This window comes from Aquila chrysaetos, chromosome 18 (genome assembly GCF_900496995.4).
Source record: "Aquila chrysaetos chrysaetos chromosome 18, bAquChr1.4, whole genome shotgun sequence".
In the NCBI taxonomy this organism is placed as follows: Eukaryota; Metazoa; Chordata; class Aves; order Accipitriformes; family Accipitridae; genus Aquila; species Aquila chrysaetos.
The window spans coordinates 22,898,444-22,922,872 of record NC_044021.1 but is presented as its reverse complement, the minus strand read 5'-3'; the positions used below and the strand labels follow the sequence as shown (position 1 = coordinate 22,922,872).

At 41.1% G+C, this 24,429-nt stretch overlaps 1 long non-coding RNA gene across 8 annotated transcripts in view; it reads left to right on the top strand.

Moving 5' to 3' along the window:
* The first annotated feature begins 13,461 nt into the window (after positions 1 to 13,461).
* Positions 13,462 to 24,429, top strand: part of LOC115352938 — a 31,213-nt gene continuing 20,245 nt past the window's right edge. For 5 of the 8 annotated variants that reach the window (XR_003927342.1, XR_003927339.1, XR_003927341.1 and 2 more), the window contains exon 1: positions 13,462 to 19,669. This is a non-coding gene — a long non-coding RNA (uncharacterized LOC115352938). The remainder of the gene's footprint in view (positions 19,670 to 24,429) is intronic. The other 3 variants (XR_003927344.1, XR_003927343.1, XR_003927340.1) reach the window with 3 other exon arrangements.

The following is a 24,429-nucleotide window of genomic DNA, read 5'->3' as shown; positions in this document are numbered from 1 at the left end:
CTCTGCACACATTGTTTTGAGGTGGATTGCAATTCCCTCTGACTTTTTCTTCTGAATTACGTTGTCACTTTTTAACACATTTTTGTTGGTCTGATACTTAATCCTAGCACTATATTTGCACTGCTGTGTAAAACACTGAGAATAAGATCGTTGTTTAAAAAGCCTGTTAGTAGTTCTTCATAGATTGAGAATCTAAGAGGAAGGCTTTAAAACATTTTGTAATTTGACATAAATAATGACTGGACGCATGCCAAGATTTTGCTCAAACTGGCCTTTTTTCTCCACTGGCCTGACTTTGAAGGCTCTGGTGTTCACGCCCCTTCTTATTGCTCATCATATTATCGTAGGTGGGAAGACTTCTCCAGGTAAGGCTAAAATCTTTCCAGATACATCTACATCAGTTACTCTGTCACTGGAGTGGGAGACAGGATTATCCAGATTGAGTAATACATTGTAAAAATGTATGAATTTACAGTTAGGCAAATAAGGCCACAATAGGAATTTTTAAGCTTCCAGCTTAGGGAGCTTTTGTTGTTGGAAAGTGAAGCTTCTGCCTTACCTGATTTACTTGCTAAATCTGAACTTAACTCTCAGAGACTGAATATTTGAATAGTTGACTGCTTACGCTTGGTTACACATGCTAATTCCAGTCTAAAGCAGAAGTCACTAATGCATGTATGCACGTCTACCTGTTGTAACGTTTCGTACTTCGTACTCAGTGAGTTCACTCGCTGCCTGCACCGCGGAGTGGGGACGGGGCTGTATTTGGCCTCACGTCACCAGCGTGGGGCTTGACTCCTGGCTGTGCTGCCCTGGGGGCTCTGAACGGGGCACCTTTTGCAGCCTTTCATCCTGTTTTATTCATTCAAAAGGGGAAAAATGGGTCTAGTCCTGATGGTTTTAAAGAAAACTCTCAAAGGCTGGGGGAAAAAGCCTGAATCTTCTCTTTAGCGAAGCCTGCTCTTAGCAGCAGCGAGGGCTAGAACACGCTTTTCTTCTCTCCGGCTCTATCTCCAGTGCCCATCGATGCGATTTCGGTGTTGATACTAAAAACGGTTTTACCGCTGAGCAAAGCAAAGCAGACAGAAGCAGTGTCCCATTTCGGTGCCGTGGCAGGGGGACGTTTAGGCAAATGCCGCTGCTCCCTGCCCAGGTCGGTCCGTGGAGCGGCAGACCCCAGGGAGAAGCTCGGGGCGCCGGAGTTTTCCATCAGCCATGCACCAAAGGGACACCAGCTGCAAGAGTGCAGGAGCACTACGACTCCAGCCAGGCTGTTCCCCGCTGGAGACCCACCGTTTCTCTGGGGGACGGGGCAAGATGTTGGAGTCTCCCAATTCTCGTGACATCTGCTTGCTGACCGAGGCATGCATCTCAGCGTTTTTAACACTCGGGTCATGTTCTCACTTTTGTTTTTTTCTTTTTCTCCCAAAGCAAGGAGGGTGAGAACCTTCTGGCTGTTTGCCAAGCGAACGCTGAGCTCCAGGGACCATCACAGTTCTCTCCGCATCAGGATTCTACGCATTTGCTTATTATATTATTATTTATGACTGCAGCGGTCTGAAGACTTAGTAAAAAGTAATCCACTGAAGGAAGATGTAGTCTTAGGAAGCGCAGGCTTCATACAATTTTCTTCAGAAACGTAAGTGAGCGCACGGCCGAAACGGGTGCAACGTTGGAGAGATGTGCTGCTCTCTGCCTCCCCACGCCGCTTCTAAGTGCGGGACAAACCACCAGGTATTAAAGTGCTTATCATCCCCTTCGTGTCTGTCTACTCTTTTACTGCTTGAATGTGGGCAACTTTCTTACGTGAGACAATACTTCATAGGTGGGGTGTGGGTTTTTTTCCTTTGGTAAATAATAGAGGAAATAATAAGGAAACCTAACCTGATGTATTCTCTAGGGAGTGTTCTATTTTGTTTTTACCTTTTGTCTGACTCCTAACATTGTGTAGTCAGTCCTCAAAGCCCATGCTCCATTGTAGCAGCAGCGGTGACCTTGAACTCACCTGGCTTTCCTGTGCCATGAGACTTTTGACTTTTGCCCTTTTACTGTAGGGACACAGGGGTGTTTTGGCCCTGGGAGTTCATCACTTCAGAACTTGCATTACTTATATTTGGTAATCTTCTCGAGTCAATCTGAGGGCTTTCTGCAAATTTGCCAGTTTAGAACTTGAAATGGAATTGGATTAATTTTGCTTTTTAACGACTAAGCACACCATTATTTTAATAATGACAGTTCAGGCACCCAAGTAGTAATTATTCCTGACAGTCTACAGGTGAGCATATCCAGCTCAGAATACATTACTAAACATGTGTTCTGACAGACTTCAGAGCAAGCAAACACAACTGCCTTTTTTTTACCCTCACAGAGTATGATTTTCTGTTAAGGACTATTTAGTTGAAGTACAGCATTTAGATTTGAGAAGCAACCTTCTGCCTCTTGGCTTGGCGGGGAGGTTTATGAGGAGGGGGTAAGAAAAGATCTCTCCCTCCTTAATCTATTAAGAGACACCTAGATTTTGAGCCTTAAAAAGAACATTACCAGTCTCAGATGCTGCCTCTGAAGTAAATGGGCATGAACTCAAGCATTAGCCTCAGCTGAGGGAAGCGAGTGCTGTCACGTGAAGGATGCAGGAACTTCACTTCCCATGCACGGCAAACCTGTTCGAGAGAAACCGTTCCTCCTGGACTCCGCACCTTTTGTCGCCCAAGGTAGCGTCTAAGAGAAAAGCTGGCTCTCGCTGGTCTATAAAATACAACAAACCTCACAGGTTTCCCACAGCAGGGACTCTTCCGTTTGTGCTCCGCGCTTCATACAGTCAGCAGAAGTCCTCTGCTGGGAATGGGCAGGGACAGACGAGATGAGCCACTGGAGCCAGGAAACGACCTTCAGTTTTGGCCCTTACAGGTCCAAACCCGTGACACGCTGAAGGGACCGATCATAACTTTGGTACCTTCGGTACTATTAATAATAGCAGAGTTTTCTGAACAAAATTAGATCAGAGTGGTAAAAAGAAATGTCTTTGATCCTCATCAGTTCAGGCAGTATAATGGAAGTAAATGGTAGATGGGACAAATGCACTCTCGGCTTTACAAAAGGTGTATTGTGGCCGAGTAACTCAAAAGCTGCACTAGGTAAGATAAAAAATTCTCTAGGAAAACAAAAAGAAGTATTTAGATGTCAGTTAAGTATTTGATATAGTGCCACATAGGAAATTATTAATTAAACTGGAGAAGATGGGGAACTTCGTAGTGTTTGTGAGGTTAGTGAGGCATGGGGTCGGGGAGATCAGCTCTGAAAATGGGAGGTTTGGGCTGGAGGGAAGCTCGTAGTGAAGTCATCCAAGGATTGGTCTTGGCGTTGTTTTTATTTAGTATTTTCAGTAATGATTTGGAAGCACATTAGGGAAATATGCTCATAACACAAAGAGGCACTGCTAATAGAGAGGAGGATTGGGATAACGTACAAGGAGAACTGGACTACCGTATGAATGGGGCAGGAGAAATGGGATAAGGAAGTACAAAGTGCAAATCCAAGCTGGTACGGATTACCAGGAATCACTGTTACTGTGGGATAAGTGAGCAGTGGTTATAAATGACAAAGGCAGACGGAGCAGTCTGGATATACAAGTCTGTCACAGCAAGATTATCATCTATCAAGGTTCTGCAGCAGCCACCGACAGCCATAAATTTAATCGTTTCATAAATCATAATGATTCTAAGATCAATTTAAGTTTTTTTCAACAGAGGCTGTGGAAACCATTAATTCTGTTCTACAAGGCCCTGGTAAGATACTAGTGAAAAACCTTGGATACTTGTCATCCATTTTCAGGAAAGATGAATTCAGACTTGTATAGGTTTAGAGAACAGTCACTCTCCAAGGGAGTGGAGAAATCTGATGTATGTACGGAGGCTGAAAAAGATTGGCTTCTTTATTTTGGCAGACTAAGGGTGGAGAAGGGCTTGGACTTCTGCCTAATTAAAATAAACAGCAAATAGGGAAAACGGCTTTAAAACAGCTAAGCTAAGAATGGGGTTATCTAAAGATTAAATGGCTATAAAACAGCTATGAGCAAATTGAGAAGTAATTATTAAAACCAAAGTTCCATGTGATGAAATTATGTGGAGAGAGCAGGACTATTTAAAACACAATTTAAAATGTTGGCCCAGAAGTCTTTAGACTATATTAGTAAAGCATTTCTTTTATTTTAACCTTAAGCTTGGCATTCTTTAAAATTCTTTTTGCACATATTTACTTAAAATATACATTTTTAATGTATAAGAAAAAAGATTTTTCTCTTGCCAGACAGTATGACAGTGTTCTTGGTATTGCAGCAGCCTTCAATGGTCAAGAAGTGCAAGTACACGGAAATGCTGTAGCCCCAGGCTGGACTGCGCTTCCTCGGCATGTCGCGCGCACTGGCCAGCCACGTACCCAAAGCTGCAAGAGGCTGAAACACCATCACTCACTCCGGAGGTGGAACAAGCAGAGCCTGGTGGGCAGCTCCTAATTTTCCAAAACACTGAATGCCAGACCCTAAACCCCAAACACATGTGAACTTCAGTATTTCAGAAACTCATAACTTGGTCCCATTATGGGAAATTTTCACAGCGATGAAGTTCTTTGGGCTATCAGATTTTCAGTTCAACAAAGCAGCTTCCCAACAGAGCTGCTTGTAAAATGTGGCAGTGCTGCTAATGTGGACAAGACATATTCTTCCTTGGTCACAGTATCAAAACAGACTTAACCAAAACTTTTCAATAAAATGCCAGCCTTAGCTAGATGTGCGCCACGAAACATTTCAGCCTAAGTAGTTTTCAGTTTTGCAACAATAAAATTAAGGAAAACTGTATCTCACAGTAAGAAAAGAGTTGTTCATTTGTACGTATTGGAATCACTTTTACACAGATTAAGATTCATTTCATAATACCATTCAGAAGCATTGGTATCACATTTTTATATGGATTATGATTAATTTCATAATATGGTAAATATACACAATTTTGTTTATACTTTCATAGATGCACATTATATTTCAAACCTAGAATTTCAGTCTCTAATCCAGCATATTCAATTACTTAAACTTATTACCACATAAATAATAACCAGACAGCAAACTCACCGGCCAAAAACTTGCTCAAGGCCCGTGGAGCTAAGAAGATCAAACTGGAAAACAAAGAGCCCATTCCATTTTCAGATGTTCAAAGTCTTCCATCAGCAACTCCTGCCTCTCCGGGACCGCCGGGGCCGTGCGGCTGTGGCAGCCCCCGTGGGACTGGTGCCGCACTTGTAACCGTCGTGTTTCAGTCATTGGGGAATTAGTCCATTGATAGCAGAAACAAGATCGTGTGGTTTATGAATAATAAGATGCAGAAACGTGAATGAACTTTCAGGAAAACGGTTAACAGAGATCAGAGGAACCTCTTTCCAGAAAAGAGTTTTAAGATATATATTAAGCCTATGTTTAAACATGTTAAAATGATTTTTTTTTTAAAATTGTGAATTGAGGCTTCTGTTACTTTTGAAGCCATTTAGTTCAGTTTTTAAGCTATTCCGGAAAGGAAAAGGGGATAAATTCAAGATGAATGTTAATTGCATCTAATAGCTCAACTAGAAGAACTGGTTGAGCTTCATTTGCTGATTTTTTAAAAAAATCATTCATTATATTGTTGTTTAGCATAACAGCTCTTTATAGTTTCAGATAAGATCAGATATACACTGCATTTTGTGCTGTGTCAAAGACACACAGAAACACGATTCCCATCCTCAGACTGCAGAGAAAAGGCACTACTGCACATAAAATCCTGGCCCTGTTAAGTCAATGGGAAAAGATAACCACCATCATTCTTTTTAGGTTTCAAGACAGAACGGCACATTTTTATTTCCCCCAAAAAGAGATTTAAATTCTGTTTTCTTTTTGATTGAGCTATATTTGATTTACAGATAGAAGAAGAAACAAGTAATTTTCAAGAGCCATATAAAACTACAGACATCATTAAACAGAACGATATTGAAAATTCAAAGCAAAGAAGTCTGTAAGCTGTGTGTGACTGCGAAGCGCTTTCACACGGCTCGTGAAAGAGCTGTGGATTTAAACGCACATCTGCTAAGCGATGTGTGCTTGCTATGTACTTAACATAATTGTGTTAGAGTTCCTCTGAGTGGGTGAGAGTCCATCAGGCACGGTTTCCTGCTTCCCAACAGCAGATGCCGATGAAAATCAAAGCACGGGAAACTGGGTAAGTCTAGGGTGGTATTTCCAGATACATCCCCCTACACCTAGCAATGGGCAGTTTGCTTGGCCTACGTGGAGAGTGACGAGTTGCCTGCTTGCATCTGTGTCTTAATATGAAAAGTAAACGTGGTTTACCCCCACCAAAAAAGGCGGAAAGCTCCTGGGTGAAGGATGAAATAGAGAGGGAAGGCCATCGGGTCCTTATTTGCACAGCAGCCTCCAGTGCTCCGGGCGCTCAAGTCTGAACTTGTTTGCGGGTGTGCACTCTTACCCGTGAACCGCGCGTGGGGTGGGCCTATCAAAAATCCACCTACGTGTATGGAGGATGGTCCTCTGGATGTTACCTTCTGGTGCACCTGCACAAAAGAAATGCTCATCCCTTTATACAGGAGCTTACGCACACCATCTTCTCTTAAGCGTATGCAATTTAAAACTAAATCATAGCGGTTGCCTTCAGCGGCTGTACTGAAACCAGTTTTAATCATCTTATTAATTCTGAGTAATAATACTTTATTCTACAAGTAACTTCACCGCTTCAATAGAGTGGACTATGCTGTATGTAGTATAAAAGTGGTATACAAGTGCAAGTACTCTTACAGTTCAACAGTAGAACAAGTTACAAATCTGCACGTGAAACGGTTTCCATTAAGCTAGCGAATGAACTGATGATTTGGTTAATTCTAACGAAGCGACTGCATTGCCGCAGCTTCATAGATCCCAGCAGACCAAACATGAAACCTGCATTACATTGTGATTTATTGCCCTACTTGTTCTAGAATGTCAGAAAGATTATTTGCAGAGAAAGCTTGCTAAAACTCATTAAAAATACGTATTTTAGCGTTTGGAAAGCTAAGCTGACATCCAGGGTATGGGAAGCCCTGCATCCAGAGAGGACGATTGTGCAGGAGGCTCTAACAGACTTGCCTGCAGCCAAGCTGGGCTCTCAGGATTTTTTTCTTTGACCCTTTGGTCTTTTCCTCAGAGGAGATGCGGATTAGCTCCTTGCTGCCTTGCAGCTAGGTGCTCCTTTTGATGCTCTGCAGGGGAGGCTATTTAGACCCTGAACCTTGCACTGCATGCATGTAGAACTTCAAGGTGGGACTCGCCAAATCAACGCACCTGGATGGGTGGGACACAAGGCTGAGCTCTTGCCCCTCTGGGTAGGAGAGGTCACACCACGTTGCAGTTGCACCTGAGAATGGGAAAGTGAAACAGGCCATGTGGCTGCCAGCTGTGGCACGAGAAAGAGAAAGGTAAGAAATACGCAAGTTAAAATGAGAAGAAATACAATAGCTTTTTAAGTGCTGATTTAGTAACTGGATGGGAACAGAAAAAAATTAAATAACTCTGTTAATTGATTATTTAGTTATGTTACACCAGCCCATGTAATATTATCCAAATACTCCTACCCAGGTTTTTTTTTTATTTTATTTTACACGAAACCCCAGATGCCGATATTCTTTGGGGTCTTAGATAGAGTATTAAGCAGTTTTGTATCACACGGGGCCTGACTGTGGCCACACTGTGGATGAGGGCTGGCATGGGAGTAGAGGTCAGAACGGCAGATCCCCAGCGGCCGTTTCACTGAACTAGTTCAGTTTTACTGCTGACCGTAAGATGGGAAGGGAGTCTTTGTCTGTGGCTCTACCATCACTTCAGCTCGGAAGCACATCTTTCAGTTGTTTCCATTTACACTGCTGATGTTCACACCGCGGAGCCCCTTCGCCGCACGCCCACTGGCTTCCTTCTGGATGACCCTGCCCTGGAAGACGTGCTCCAACAGCGCATCCAACAGCCCTCTGCTCCCGTGGGGCCAGACTGGTGCTAGTACCGAGTAAACCCCAGAAATGTATACAGGACCAATACCGGGTGCTTGGCTGTTTTGCTCTATCACTCAGCTGCTAGTGGGCTGCATCGCTCGTTAATGCCCTGGAGCCCAGTCTTTGCCTGTCACAGCCTGTATGTCATACGCTGCCCTCCAGAAGCCTAGCAAGTTCCATCCTGAGGGATAATTTATTTTTTTTTTTAGCCCAAGTTCTCCTGACTGCAAGGCTCTTCCAGACTCCCACTGTTCCACTGATTAGGAACACTCCACCACCATTTCAGGAGCCTGCTTCCTTAGGGATAGATTTTGAAACTCGGCGCAGAGAGTGTGGAAAATTAAGTCAATACCTCTGTTTCTTCCCATTTTTAAGTGAGTGAAAATAGAAGTCTGGAATGACTCTAAAGAAAACCACTAGTAACAGCCATGAGTCCGTGACCACCCAGTAGTGGAAAGGGGGGATGTGAGTGTGGGGAGGCTGTTTTAAATCTGGAACTGATTGCATTCACTTTAGCACTTCCCTGCACGTTTTTTTCTATTTGCGATTTTTAATTCCAGTTTTTATTTTTAGCTGGGCGTATTTTAATGGCTTAAATAAACAAATTGATTTATTTTCTAATTGCAAGCAATAGTGATCGTTAAAACTGCATCTATTAGGAGCATGGCAATTTTAAATAAAATCATGACATATCAAACACACAAAAATACCCAACCATGTAAACACTGATGAAAGCTTGGGGTTCTGGATGCAGGTGTGAATTGTTTTTATTAGAGGATTAGGGTCCTGAAAGTTTGGGGAGAATTTCAGGTTTCTGGGTGGGCTGTAGCAGATTGATGGCTTTTTATCTGCAGACTGCTGCATTTGGCCAATACATTCAGTACACTCACTCAGTTTTGTCCTTTTATAGAGGTTCCCCTACTTTATGCCATATTTTTCGCTTTTTATTTCTCTCCAGGATTGTTTCCTCATTCATCCCTGGCACTACTGCAGTCTTTCTCAGCAAACAGAAATACCAACTGAAGCACAAACAAAAGCTGAAAAAAGAGGCCCCAAATGGATAATCTCATAGATTATTCCATGATTAATTATCCCAGATTTATCAAATGCCACATCCAAATAAGGTCAAACACGTAATTGTAATCTCCTCAAGACACGCAACCACCCCTTTGCACAAGCCTTGGTTTCTATCACAGAAAGTTTAAACTGACTTCCATTAATAACGATAGAAAAAAAGAAGTAATGTTGATACATTCTGAGCTATGTACTCAACATGTCAAGGAGATCATTAGTGACTGACACCAATGATGTGCCACAGACAACAAGATGTCTCTTTTGTGCCTGTCCTTTACTGACATTCCTGTCGCATCCTATTCACCAACCTCGTGCAGTGATCCTCTCGTGCTTTGGATCAAAAAATTTCCATGTTCTTGTTAGTGGTTTATGCATACTGCCATTTTGTTCTGTTTTTCACAGTTAGCTTTGTTTGTATTTTAATCACTTGAATGAAAAAGGTTGTTCATAGCAGAATAATCAGCATTGCAATATATATATATATATATTTATCTGTAGCTGGTTGAATATAATCTTTTTAATAGGTTATAAGCCCTAAGTCCCAGAGGGAGACTCACAAATTCACTTCATTTCCCTGATTTCACATTTAGGTCTCCGCATTAGCTATAAATGTGTAAAACCACATGGAGGTAGTTCCTATTTACTACATAGCTGAGGAGGCACACAGCTCTTTTTTCTTTCACCATATGGCTGAAGTAACTTGCACACAGGCAATTTGTTCTGATTCAGCTGTTTCAGCAGGAAGGATTTGCAGAAGCAGGATTGGGAAATACACAGGATTCTCTTTCACTTCTGTGACAAGAGTTATATTTTTAATTAGCCTCTGTTAGTCTTCTGAGGGCAGCTTGTAAAAGTTTAATTCTCTATCTCAAGTTTGAGTGCCACTTGATAAGGCCATTTTTTATGTGTATTTAGGGACCAATTCTGAAAGCGTTTTCAGGTTTTTGGAAAAGTCAGTTCCTTGGCATATTCTGTTGAAGAAAAGCAAGAGTTTGGGATTTTTTTTTCTCCCAGTAGACTTGACTTACATGAAGCTTATTGAAGATATAGGGAGCAGGGGGTGGTGGTCAATATGCTACTTCACTGAAATCTTAAGAGAACCAGCTGTTGGGAATATCTTATACAATATGTATATATTATTTTAAATACCTGAAGGCCCAAGTTTTGTAAATTGGGAAGGCATAAAAAGCTAGGTCAGATAATAATGGACAGGAAAAACCTGTATATCCATGTATTCTCTGTTACTTGGCTACACGATAGTATCATTAAAATCAAAGCAATTGGATTTACTAAAATCTGACAAGTAAAAAGAAAAAACTGAAAAGGTCCGTTTGAAATATATATCAGTTGATTAAAAAACTAGCATTTAAGTATATGTGTTGACTAAAAACTATAACCAATGTAAGAAACAGAGAAAAAGCATAGAACATAAACCAGCCTTATTAATTTGCAGCGATGCTCTCAGATTTTAAAATAACATCAGCTGAATGAACATGGTGTTGCACATGTTTAGGAAGGGGGAACACAACATCCAAAGGACTTGTAAAACGTTTTGAGTTTGTAATTTAACATAATATGTGGGATATATTTGGCGAAGCCTTAAAAATTCAGCTCTAATACAGCATCCTGTCAGCAGCGCTACAGTTAAGAGCCTGTGAGAGAGCGTCCCTTTAATGTCATTGGCCCTTCAGCTTTCAGTTTAATATTTAAGCTGTTTCTAATTGTGTTCAGCTAAAACTTGGCATCCAGTTTATGGACTTGGATGCAATTTTCGTTTCAATATAAAAGAAAAGGGGAGAAAAGAGGCAAAATTTTAACCTGTTCTGTTCCTGGAGTTATTAAGTGGTAAACGAGGTAAAAGTTTCAATGTTTTAGCCACTTTTCCCAAAGTTGTCCAAGTGTGATTTCTTACCCTAAACATAACATAACATAATGCAGTGTAATACAGTACACACACACGGATACATAGCCAAGAACTAATCAAAACACTCAACTTTGAACCTTCTGCAACAGACTTTAAGAAAACCAAATTAGGATCTTGTTCGTGGGGAGAGATGTCTGTGTTAACGACTAGAAAAGGAGCTCTGCACACGTTTCAGGAAATTGCATTAGCCTTCATCAACACCAGAAAACTAAAGTGAAAAGTCAGTCTTGGAACCAAACCTTACTATGGGGTTTAGGAGAGCTCCTGAACTGTTGTCAGTGAATATGCCCCATCCTGCGTTTCACACATCATTGACCCCCCCCGCGGCACCCCCGCCAGAGCCAGCTGGCTTCCCTCACCCTTTCCTCAGCAAAGGTTGCAAGATACATGCTCCAGCCTTGCAGGGCTTCGGGGGAATAAAACGCCTCTGCCTACCCCCCCCAAAGACACAATGGGATTACAGGGAAAAAAACTTGGGAGCAACTTGCGGTTTGTGATTGTTGCGGCCGTAGCTGGCCCCACAGAGTTGGTGGTTGGGGAAGAGGAGGGAAGTGCTTCCTCCCGCCCTCTCCTCTCCCGCGGTTGGTGGAACCGCGTCTTCTGCCACCTACAGAGCATCTTCCACTTAGGGAGAGCTGCTGCGTGAAAGAGCTCTGCTGGGGGGACAGCCATTCAGCGTATCTTCAGGCCAGAAAGTGAGGCCACGGAGAGGAGCTCAGCAAAAAAAAAGAGACTTCGTTAGCACAGTCAGGACAACGCTGGCCATCCAGCAAATCCTGTAAGGCAGGAAAACTGGCATCCTTGGCTTCCTGGAGTTTGCCTAGACTTCGTGCTTCTTCCTGGCTTCTGTCAGAGATCCCAGAATAGCAAATACAAAGATATTCTTGAATATCAAGCGTATGGGGCTGTGGAGGCACAGCCCGTAATCGAGGAGTGTGGCCGGTTCGTCGTGAGGGGGGAGAGGACAGCACGGGCATCTCCCCACTAGACATCTGCGCTGATTTTGCCGATTGCAGAAATAGCGGCCTTTGGGGCATTTAATAAAAAATGATTAAGGAAGAGACAGGACTGTGACTATATTACTCGTCCATTAACCAGCTACGCATGAGAACAGACATTTCTCCCCCTGAAGCAATATAGCGATGGACATACAGTCTTTGCATGGGTGCTCTGCTCTTTGTGTTGTCGCAGAGAACTGCACCTTAAAGATACAGCACCGCTTTTATGGCTTTATTACAGTTTGTTTGGGTTTTGGTGCAAATTGTTGTGTTATAACAGAATTCTGTATTATGTCCGCTTTAATGCTGATGTAATTTAGGGTGAGTGGAGTTACTGCAGGGAATGGCAGCTTGGAGCATAATGCTTGCTTCCTTACTTGACTGTTGCTAAATTTCACACTAAGACTTTCTGAATACTTTACAACGAACTTATAATGTGTCTTACTGAAAGGCACGGTCTATAGTAGTAACTGTGAGAGCCAATTTAGTTCTGGCCTGAGCAAGTGTAGCCTGTCCACTGAGATGAGTGGAAGCTGATCTGTCCTAGGCCAAGGGTAAGGCAATATAATATAAATTCAGTAAGTGATCGGCAAGTTGATTATGGCAATTTCTGATGGAGCCGCTCTAGCTTTAGGTAGAATTTAAGTAGGTAGACACATGATGAAGTTTTTCAAGAGTGTGCCTGCTGTTCTCCAAGGGAACTTTCAAAGTCCCAGGTAGCGGTGGGGCACTTGACTCCTGTTGACTCCGAACCTTCATCAGCTCCCATATTTGCCAGCTGTAACTTTAAAGTTCTCCCCTCCAATTTCCCAGAGGCATGAGCGACCAAACGTTCCCAGTGAATTTAGCTGGGAGCTACAGAGAGCCGTGAAAATCAGTCTAGGTAGTTAGATGCCTCAGTGAGAACTTAGAAACGTGCTCTTGGAAATTAGGACTTGCCTTTCAGGGGTCTTCACCCGATTACTTTCTCTCTCCTGGATCATGTCAATAGTCATGGAGAGGGGGGAAGTTAATCAAACCCCACCAGGTTTTCTTGTAGAAATGTGGCTTGCAAGCAATACTTTTAAAATAGTTTACCTAACCACTGTTACTAACGGTAACTGTTGTCATCAGCTATAGATGACCGTATTGACTATTTCATGATATAAGGAAAACCGCTCAAAAAATGACAAGTTCTGTTTTGGAACGAAGGAAGGGAAAAGAGACCGTTAAAGACCCGCAGGCTCCCGACGATAACGCTATACATCACCCCAAAATCACCTGCAGGTGTACACAAGTCTCGCCGCTCCTTCTAGCCCAATTTTTGTATGCAAGGTCATCCTCCTGGTGCTACCTTAGAAACTGGCCTTATTCTATAGAGGACATTGAATGATAACACTGCGAGTCAGCTGACTGCTGTGTCACAGAGCTGCTGCTTTCTACATTATCGCAACTGCCAGAGCTCTTACTGCTGCAGTTTTCTAGTCGCAGTGCGGCAAAGCAGACGCATAGAACCAGGCACAAAGCAGCATAGATTTTTTTTATTCTTGCCTTTTTCATACGAGGGAAATTTTCCTGGTGTTAGCCTAGGAACAGACACGCAGCCTGGATGTGTTGGCTTCAGCCTGGCAGCGTTTTCAGCTGAGCAGGGACTGCTCGGAGCTCTGTACCCAAACTGCCTCTGAGGAAGAACACCTGGTTTCCCACTCTGTGTACTAAGACGGGTTTTTTTATGCCACGCTGATATACCTGCAGCAATAGGACAAAGGAGACGGTACTTGTCACTGTTTGTCTGACTGGGGCCTTTGCAGGCACTCCACTGCCGAAGCCGTGCCAGCGTCCCAGGGTCATATAGATTGGTAATCCAGATTGCCGCAATTTCTTACATCAGTTAGAGCAAAGCTCAAACAAGAAACCAGACTCTCTGACCTAAATCAATCCCAGTCCTTCTGGATACAGGGCAGCAGTCGACTAGCAATGACACAACCAGCCATCAAGTGGAGAGTCTCTGGGATTGCAATCTGTATCAGTTGGGAGTCTGAGAGAATGAAACCCTTTCGGTTATCCAGTCGCTTCTCCTTCTTCTAATACTACAATTACTACAACTACTACTACTTCTGTTTTTCTTGCCTGTAAGAAGCTATTAATTGTGCTTGGTCTCTGAGTGTATATTTGCGTGGATTAGTCTGCCTATAATGCAGTCCTTATCTGCTCCTGCTGGAAATCAGGGCACGAAGTCAGCCTGCTTTAACAGTTGTTTCTTTCTGCGTGATGCTATGCAACTAGAATGGGTTACACTGACAACAAAGGAACAAGCACAAAGCACCACTTTCTTTGCTGGACTGTTACAGGAACATAACTCTTCTTCGATATGACGCCCCGGTCTCTTCTCTTTGCTGGTTTGTTGGTTTTTTTTTTTTTAAATTCATCTAATTGAAGAGCCTAGCAGACACCATCGTGGATGTGGTTTTTAATGATTTGGAAAAGACAGCCTGTGGAGACTGCGATTTGAGACAGCAACACATTTAGGTTATTGCCAATTTGAAATACTTGGTTTGTGAAGCACAGCCCTAAGGGACGAGCTCAGTAACTGAGAAAGAGATGGTAGATAAAGAAATAAAAATGACAAGCGTAATGGAGGCTCTGCAAAAGAGACTGTCAGAGAATCAGTTCATGGATGGCAATTTCACCAGTCTGAATCTGAATAATTCATAGATTGAAATTACCCTGCTTTCACCTTTCCATTTAAACCGGCATGATCTGAATCTCTAATAAATTTTCAAGATAAAGTAAAATGCCAATTTGAATCTGAAGAGCTTTTAAAACCAGATGCTACACCCTGAATCTTTCGATACCTTTCACAATTATCCTGTGAGAACCGCACTTCATCACGAAGCACCATTACCAGTGAAAATTACTGTGATTACAATAGCAACAATAGAATACCATCAAATGATCTCTAATTTACCTAATTTACCAAGGCTGACTGTGTGCCCATTGTGTTTCACTACGTCTGGCATTGGATCAATATCACAGTGGAACAAAAATGCCTTAGTGTGTGCTTCCTTTTGGTACCTTTAACTTTGACAGCACAGGAAAAATCTATCTACTGTTAAATGTTTTTACAGCCAATCTACATGCCTGCTGTAGGATCTGATCGATTCTCCATGATTTTCTTTAGTTCTTGGGTATTGGATGTCATTGTGTTACTAATTTGTTTATAACGTATACTCATGCACAAAGACTGCAGCAAACGAGTACCAGCAGAGAGACCCTGCACTGCTGCTGCAGTAGCAGCGCTCTCGCAGGGGAAGCCAAACCGACTTCGGTGCCTTATGTGAATAATTACTCGTGTCTGAGTTAGAAAGGCTTTCTAGCATCACCGGTCTTGGTTGTACTACGTGAAAAATGTATGCAAAAGCCATGGTCAAGAAAAACGATCGCGTGTAATACTAACAAGATTTTTCCCCTATTCAGCAATTAGCATGTGGTCGTGAGAGACAGGCTGCGGCTCCTTCTGTAGATGTGTGTCTGTAGGTACGCGTGCACATTCATAAATGTAAAGACACTGTGCTTTGTGAATATGTGCCGATCACTGAAAGTAACAACTTTTTCTGACAAGCCAGGCGCAGTGTTTTGCCACAATCTGCTGGGTTGTAACAAATCCCTGGTTTGGAGGTGTAAATTTCCTATAGGATGATGCATGACTTCTGGAACAGTAAGTACCATTTATGCAATATGTTGGTGCCTATAGCTACGCTACAGACTAGTATTTTAAGCATAGTTCAAGTCCTTGTAGCATAACCACAATGTGGAGAAGTGAGAAACACGTACAGAAGGCTAGAAACAGGCATTCTTCATGGAGATGACTGTGTCTGCTGCCTGTATGTGTGTGAGTTGTACACTTCAGGCTTGTTTTTCGGTTTATAACCAGATTTACTCAGCCTTCAGGGAATATTTTCGAAGGAAGGAAGGTAAGCAGTATTTCTTCTTATTCATATGACTGTGTTGTATTTCTTTGGGGGAAAATGCATGTTTGTAGCACATAGTTACATAATACAGCATGATCTCATGACATCTAATTAAAGGCTTCGGTATTTGTTCATGTTAAAACTGGACAGGAAAGCAGATTTAAAATATGGCTTTTTATTCAAAATACACTTGTAGAAATGCCACGCTAAAAACAATTTAACGATTTGGTTTGTATTCAGATTTGACTCTAATGTCATTAAATAAGAGCCTATTCTACCTCAATAATAATGTTCTTGAAACCTTTGGATTTTAGATATTTTGTCTTCTTAAAACACAATTTACTGTACCTCTGAATTTTCTGTATAGGAGTGGAGCCTGTTCTCTAGAGGTAGGAGCCAGAAGGTTTTACAGCTTGAGCTGTGATAACAAAGGAATTTGAAAGGGTACAAAATATGATTATAGAAAAATCTTGAATTTTAAATTATTCAGTAATGTGATTTAGCAAACTGTTTTTCTTAGGCAACATACTCTCAAGTTACTACACTATCTGGATTTAATTAGTCCATTCACTGCTATATTTATATTCTTCATTTTCACACAGTATTCAAAACTTAACAAAGAAAAATCCTTGTGCAGAGCAAAGACTGAAACTCTGGTGAAAGTGTAAAACCTACATTGTGTTGCTGGGGTAATAAAATCAAGAGATTCAGACCCAACTTTGCTGAAAAGAACTAGGTGTTTTGGTTTAACTGTTTTATGATGAGCATTTCATGTTTTTGTGTATGCAAAAATAACGTATACTGATATAACTACCATACTGCAAGGATCATGCAAACAGGAATGTGAATGTTTTGCAAAACACCATACAAACACCTGCTAGCATTTACATTATTGTTATTACTGCCACAATCTACTAGTATCATATACTCTTTTGAAATGGTGGTCTGTTAACCATTTTGATTCTATGGAGCATTTGCAATCAGCATTTTTTTATCAGCCTTATCTGCTGTGACAGTCTGTAGAGAGTGGCTGGTCATGGGGTGCTAGGTGTCCTCATTAACAACTGCAGGGCAGATCTAATACAGAGTTTACATGCTGTTGATGGCTTCATTTAAGGCCCCCGATCCAAATCGTTCTGGGGATCCACACTGGAGTCCTCCAACTTACTTTGTGTTTGTATTATTGAATTCTTAATGTGCCACTGGCTTTCTCCCACTGCTCCATACTGGCCTCACCTTTCAAAATACGCAGTGCCGGTCAGGCCTAATGCTGTTTCTCAGTGTAAGTCACTGCAGAAGTTGCCAGAGGATGTTATGACAGTGCCCTCAGGAGGTGAGGTTATCTGTGAGACTCTGAGACAAGTACTCTGAAAAAGTTTGAAAGCCTCAGGAAGTAAACTCTGCCTTTTAGTCTGGTGTGTGTTTCAAAGAAGGCAGGATTGCAGTCTGCCAGTAGGACAGACTGCACATGCAAATGGGGAAAAAAAGCATTAAAACCTTTTCAGCCACAGGATCATGAAATAATATTAGCAATATTACCTCATAAAAAGCATTAAAATATAGTCAACTGTATCATCCATGTATTTTCTGATATGGCTATAGCTAATCAGGTACAGCTACAGCTGAAGTGTTTAAGGTGTATAATTGTATGTGTCGAAATAAATGGCAGACTGTGCTATACTAAACTTATAACATAAAGCCACTAACTTTAGCAATATTGATTGAACAGTTAATCTTCATTACATCACAAGATGTATTAGTCTGGTTTTGTGCTTATGTTTTTCACTGCGCTACACTTGCCTATAAATGAATCTGCAATGGCAAAGTAAGGGCCAAAACACTTCCTTTACATGCGTTCCCTAATAAATGCAAATATTCACTTGAGTAAAATTCCCTCTATGCGTTTGGTGGACCCATGCCCTCATCTGCAGCTAGGCAGTGATCATGATGCAGTGGCGCATGTGAAAAACATACTGGAGCCCATCCTACTACCACTGAATTTAATAGCAAGACTCCCTGTACCATCATCATAAAAACTGGATTAATTCATTGCCTTCCATTACAGCCTTCCTGTGAAAGTTGTTGCTGGTTTTTTCTGTCTTGATTGTAAGAGTCCAGTACAGTTGACACAACGTTGAAGAGAAGATGCGTTCTGTTCACCAGGACACGTGACCTGACCTGAGCTAAACATACACCGAAACCAGCAACTCAGGATTGGTTTATTTGCAAATTGAAGGGGCCTGCTTGCCTGTAGTTTTGTGGATAATATTTGTGCTCACTCACTTGTCAATTCCGCATTCTTATCAGCTGCTATAAAACACACACGTTCTGATCTGTAATGCTTGTATCTGTTTGGACAAGAGCCCTGAGGATAGCAGGGTCTGTTGTGGGTTTGGTTTTTTTTCACCTTACAGTTGCTTTGAATTAATTGCAACTGCCTGTGGAAATATGATCCCCTAAGAATGTAGAGAAATGCATTATTGATAACTATGTATAAAATATCTCTAGATTCCTCTGCACTCTGGCTGCTATGAATTTCACACCATTATTCCCAGTCAAAAGTGTTAGGAGGAAAGTAAGACTGAAGTAACTTGAAAGGATAACAGCAGCATTTCCAAACCAACCATTTCGACGCAGGAAATTCAGAGTTAAACAGAAGAAAATCCAAATGGGTTCATAGATACAAGTAAAATACCTAAGCAGCTTACTCCCTTTTTGCTGCCATGTGATAACTGCAGGATTTGATAGAGGTAAATAATTTTGCCATTTCAGTTTATATTATATAGATACTATCAAAACCCACCTTTGGCTTTTAAAGTATTTGCATCATGTTTCACAGTATCAGTTCAGTTTCTTTATGGACTATAAACGTATACCTGCTCTGTGCTTTTAGCTACGTAACTGTAACGTAACCAAAAGTTCTGAAAATTGAATGATTTCTGACTGACCGAAAGGGGGAAATCATTCTGAAACGGGAATTGCAGTGGAGGCAATGGGTTTCCCAGGTCTTATGCCAACAGAGCTTCTTCTTGTGGGTTTTCTAGATCAGGTTAAACTCCTCATTGTCTTAGAATTTGTCCTAATGAACACAAAGTTAAAAATGAGTGGGAATTCAAAATATGTCCCCATTTGTGCCTGAAAACTTGCGCTTTTTTCTCTAACTACATCTGATACTCTTTCTGCCACAGGTCTTGTCTCAAAGTTTACCAGGGAATTGTATCCAAAAGCATATTTGCAATAATATACCTCATTCGTAGCTAGTCATGCATAGCCAAGCACACACAATGAATTAGCACCTGTGGAAAATGCTAAATTGGGAAATGCTGTTAAAATGGAAAAAAAAAATCGATAGATTGTAGAATTGCCATTGTACTGTTCACTTATACTCGGTATTTCACAGAGATTGTGCAGAAGTGAACGTACAGTTAAATTGAAAGGTTCAATAGGAAAAAGCCTTTTCTCGCACTCACCCGTTTCTGTTTCTTCTGCCTCCTATGTTCGTTCAAAACCCGACTCCAGTGGCACAACAGTCACAGCAACTGGCCGCCCCTCTGACCTGCGGGCAGTAAGTGATGGTAAGAAGCTTCACCAAGGTGGGAAACGGAGGAGATCCCGGATCCTCTGCTCCTAACGGCAATGCCCGGGTTGGCGGGGCTAGGGGACAGGAGGTATGCAGAGGGGCCTTGAGGATGGGAGACTCTCTATATGCTACATACTTCTGAACCCTATAGTACAGCAAAAGTGGAAAAATGTCATTATTAAGTAATTAAAAAGGATTAGGAACCTCTTTAGTTTCTATGTTTTCACAGGCAGCTCTTCTGTAAACTTGTCATATTTATACCTAGCATGAGCATCATGTATTGAAACTCCAAATCACCCAGAAAATTTAACTTGCCAATCAATATTGTGACTGAGGAAAAAGTTTCCATAACCCAATACACTACAATAATGTTTCCTTACATACATATACACAGGCCCAGTGTTACTCTTCAAAAACAGCTTTAAGGCCTTTTTATTTGCATGTTAATGTAGCTAACTATGCCACTGCACCTGTAATATCTATGAGCTGACCATATATTTCATATTAGCTTAAGCAGCTATATCCCATTTAAATTGGCAGTTTTGGCAATGGCATTTTTGCCTTTCCTTTGAGTGATACAGCATGGCCTGTACGATGCATAGAATTAGCATGGATTATTGCAACTCCTTTTCTAAAAAGGAATTATTTTCTTCAAAGCTTGTCTGTACTAAACTTATCCCCTACCTTTTCATGAGGGGCAGTCTCTGTCTTTGGCAAGCTGATGGGCTTGATCTGGTTATGAATTGCTTGCAGTTTCTGCTTTTGTGGTATTCTGTGCTTGTTTTATTATATTTAGGAGTTGGAGTGCATCCTTTCCTCTGCCACAGAACTTGATGCTAGGCAATTACTTAAACCAAACTTTTTAATGATATGCGCTTCATCTTCCGAATGCCCGACAGTTGTGCGTGACTTGCTGAATTCCTGAGCTCTTACAACAGTATCTGGAGTCCATGGGAGTATGCGTAGGATGGATTCTCTGTAAAGGAATAAAAAATGTAGCTTTCAGGTGCTTCAGATTGTTTGCCCTAATTTAGACAATATTTGTGACCTTAATCTCTGGGTCTTTATTTTTGTAAATAAGTCTCTCTAAACACAATTCTTTCACCGTATAGGGCACTTTATGAAAACAATTTCATTAACAAATGTGAGTCAGATAACGAATAGGTAAGTGTTAGGGGAAAATCCTGCTGGAAATTAGCACTCCCATCATCAGTGCTGTCTGTGGTAAATTAGCAGCACGCTCTTCAGGAAATGAGGACAAAAAGACTGAATGGCTGCTCGTTGAGAGTTTGTCTTGAGCACAGAGTAAGTTTTGTGCCCCTTGCTGTTGGTTCTTCTATCTCAGCATTTTCCCATTTTGGAAAGCAACCTTCTTGTCACGATCTCTCTGCCCACTTAAGGCACCGTTCCCCGGGCTTCCCACTCCTTTCCTAACAGCTTTGCATCCCCATCACTTCCCACCCTAGGTCCCAGTCTTTGGCTAGGCAATCCTAATCCTCTCCAAATAGACTTTTTTTTTTTTGCCGTCCCACTTTTCACACCCCTTCCTGCCCCCCAGTTGAGCTTTTGTTTCCAGTCGCTTGGCATCAGGCTGGTTCTTTATTGTTCTGGTCTGGCCTTCAAAGTATAGGCAGCACCAAGCACCCAAATGTGGGTGGATTTTCAGGGAGAGAGCGATAGGTACGTCTCCCAGGGAGAACGCCTCCTGCGTTGTTCTCCATCTCTACTGAGTTCTTCAAGGCACACAGGCACAAGAACATTTCCTGTATTTTTAAACAGGAGTAAGGCCAAGAGCTTACAAATAATGGAATAATAACAATAATTAGTAACGACAACAATAGAAGCAAGGAGGGGAAAAAATCTCCTGATGCAAATGCCCTGTGTGGAAAATACCAGCTGAGTGGTTAAAATCTGGCAGGATTGTAAGCATCAGAAAACAAGGTGATGCAAATGAAAAGTGCTGAGAAGTTTTAACATAGTCAGTTACCTGCGTATACTTCCTACGCCTATGCCACATACAGATTTGTATGTGTATACCTTCACATAACTGGGAAAAGAATGACTTTATTATGCATATCTTCTCTTTAAGAGCAATAAGAACATTCTAATTCTGTATTTGGGAAATATATATACATAACTTGGGGGAATTTTGATCACTAGCTAATGCACAAAGGTTATAAAATTGACTACCCCAAAGAATTTTAAGTTTCAGTGGTACTTTGGGGATGCGAGGGGCAAAAAATAAAATATAGTTGTCAAGGGGTATCATAAATGTGTGAAAAAGACTGGATACCTAACCATAATAAAACTTTTTGTATATTTATAAAGCATTAAAATGCTGTCTTAATTTGGTACTGAAAAATTCCCAACCTTCATACTGTCTTGGATTTGGAGAGTTCCTTTCGTCTTCCACTACAGCAGTGGCCCAGGGACTCTTGGCAGGTACATACTTCTGAACAGATAGTTTATCTTATTTGTAGATGAGTAGTCCACTTTCTTCCACAATTTCTGTGCATTCCTAACAATTGCCTGGAAAATATTTGCATTGCTATATATTTAGCCACAATACCTCTCAAGAAAAAACAATGTCATTGTGCAAAGCACTGTATGAAGGGAAAACAAAAGATCTACACTTTGGAGTTGATTTTTATCTGACTGAAGAACAGTCATTAACCATTTGAGAAAGCAATGTGCCATTCTGAGATATTCAGAGAAGATAATTTTTAGAAAACACAGAAAAAAAAAGCTATAAACTATAAGCTGCAAGATTCACATTATATATGCAATCCAGTTTTTGAACAACCTCATTGCAATTCTCTTATCTATTTTTATCAAAAATGCAAAGGTACTTGTAGTGATGAATTGATGATTGCATTTGAAAGAAAGGGTGACTCCCCCTCCTTTCCCCCAAAATAACTGTGGTTTCAGGCACTGATTAGGTGTTAGAAAAAGTAAAGATTTTAATAATAATAATAATAATAATAATAATAATAATAATAATAATAACAACAACAACAACAACCACCACCACCAATCACTCTTGGAGCATTCATAAATTTATATGTAGCAGAATGTAATTTAATTTGCATATAAGTCTTGAACAGACTCCCATCTGCCAGTGCCAGTTTTTAAAGCTCCTTGTGTCTTCTACAAAGATTTAAGAACTTATTGGGCCTGGGCTGGAGTCACTTCTAGAAATAAGGTAGCCACTATTCTGTATATTTGTCAGTGGTCACTTAAGTATAATGCAAACAGATCTTTCATGCTCATGTAACAACCTACCATGTTGACAGAAAAGTTTCTGGATTTTTATTTGAAGAGCTCACACTAAGTTGCTTATTTTCATTCCCTACAGACAGAACACTGCACTTTTTAAGAGGCAGATTCAAAGTAAGAGAATCTAGAAAAGAGACTAATGTATCCTGGAATATGAGAAGTAGAGAAACTTGTTGGTTTAGACAGACATACAGTTTACACCATGAGAATTCACGGATATTCCTATTATGTGTGCTTGGGTTTTTTAATTATTGTAACAGTAAAAGTTGGGCTGTTTTCTTGTTTTGTTTTTTAAAAAAGGTGATTATGAACTGCATCAGGGCTGGTTTAGTCAATATTGCTGTACCTGCATGAGAAAACTATTTAAATGAGTGGGCTGAAACTGAAGTTAGATGAAGGAACATGGCGGCTTTTGCACAATTAGGAATGCAATTTTCATTGATGATGGACAAATATCTAGTTATTTTAGAAGTGCCTGTCACCAAGTTTCTTAATAGTATGATACATTTACTCTTTTCCTCATCTTTAAAAGTTTATTGCCATTTGTAAAGTACTTTCATTTAATATTCTTCCCTACTCCCAAATAGGTTGATTCAGTTTTCTGACAATTAATCTATATAGACACTACAGAGGCTATTGAAACTGTATTTAATAGCTTCCCAAACGTTAAATTTTCCTGTTGGATTAAAACATAGTCCATTGGGAAAACTTACTTCAAAAATCAGCACATCCAAATGGCAGAGACAGAAGAAGGACCTGTAGGAATTCAAACTAGTCTGACACAAAGATAAATCAGAAATCATGGGTTATTGCCTCTTTTTCATGATATTTTCAACATTGATGACCACTAGAGCCTTGCTACTCATTTCATTCTTTGAAGCTCAGTTTGCTAGTTAAATCATTAATCCTTTCAGGGTTGGAAAACTTCTTGAAGCATAACTTTGGATCTCGCCTGCCCCTTTGCATCACAGCAGAGACATGAAAAGGCCATAAGTAAAACCTGGAGATTAAAAATTTAGATAAAATCTAACTACAGCAAAAAGAACACCAGGAGTGGAGCATGGGGTGCAGGATTGAGACATGAGGCAGAAGTTAGAAGGGATGGGACTAAAATCTGATCTTCATTGCTTCTTAAGAATAATCCTTGGCAGGGTACTCTACCTAGCATAAGCCAAACCATCTCTTTGAATCCCTGCCGATCTAGTTTCTGCTCATGACCTCTTCGCCATCAGCAAAGGTGTAAAACTTAACCGAGAGACAGCTTTGCTTTCGTTTACCTGAGCTCTACTGAGCACTGATCGTACCCAACGTGTTAAATTTCCTCCCATATTGTAGCTGCATTTTCATTGTGCACAACCTTCAGAAACACGCAATAACCTGGCACTTTTTTCTTTGTTTCTCCACCCTGGAAATTGTAGTTTCGCTTTCAAAAGCTAAATCAAGAGCTCTTCATTTACAAGCGATAGTAAAACTTTACCAAGTCCCACCTGCTGACTGGGTGCTACTGGGATGGGCAGACGGAACTTCACAGAGGGGGAACGCATTCCTCAGCAGTCCCTTGTCACTTGTTCA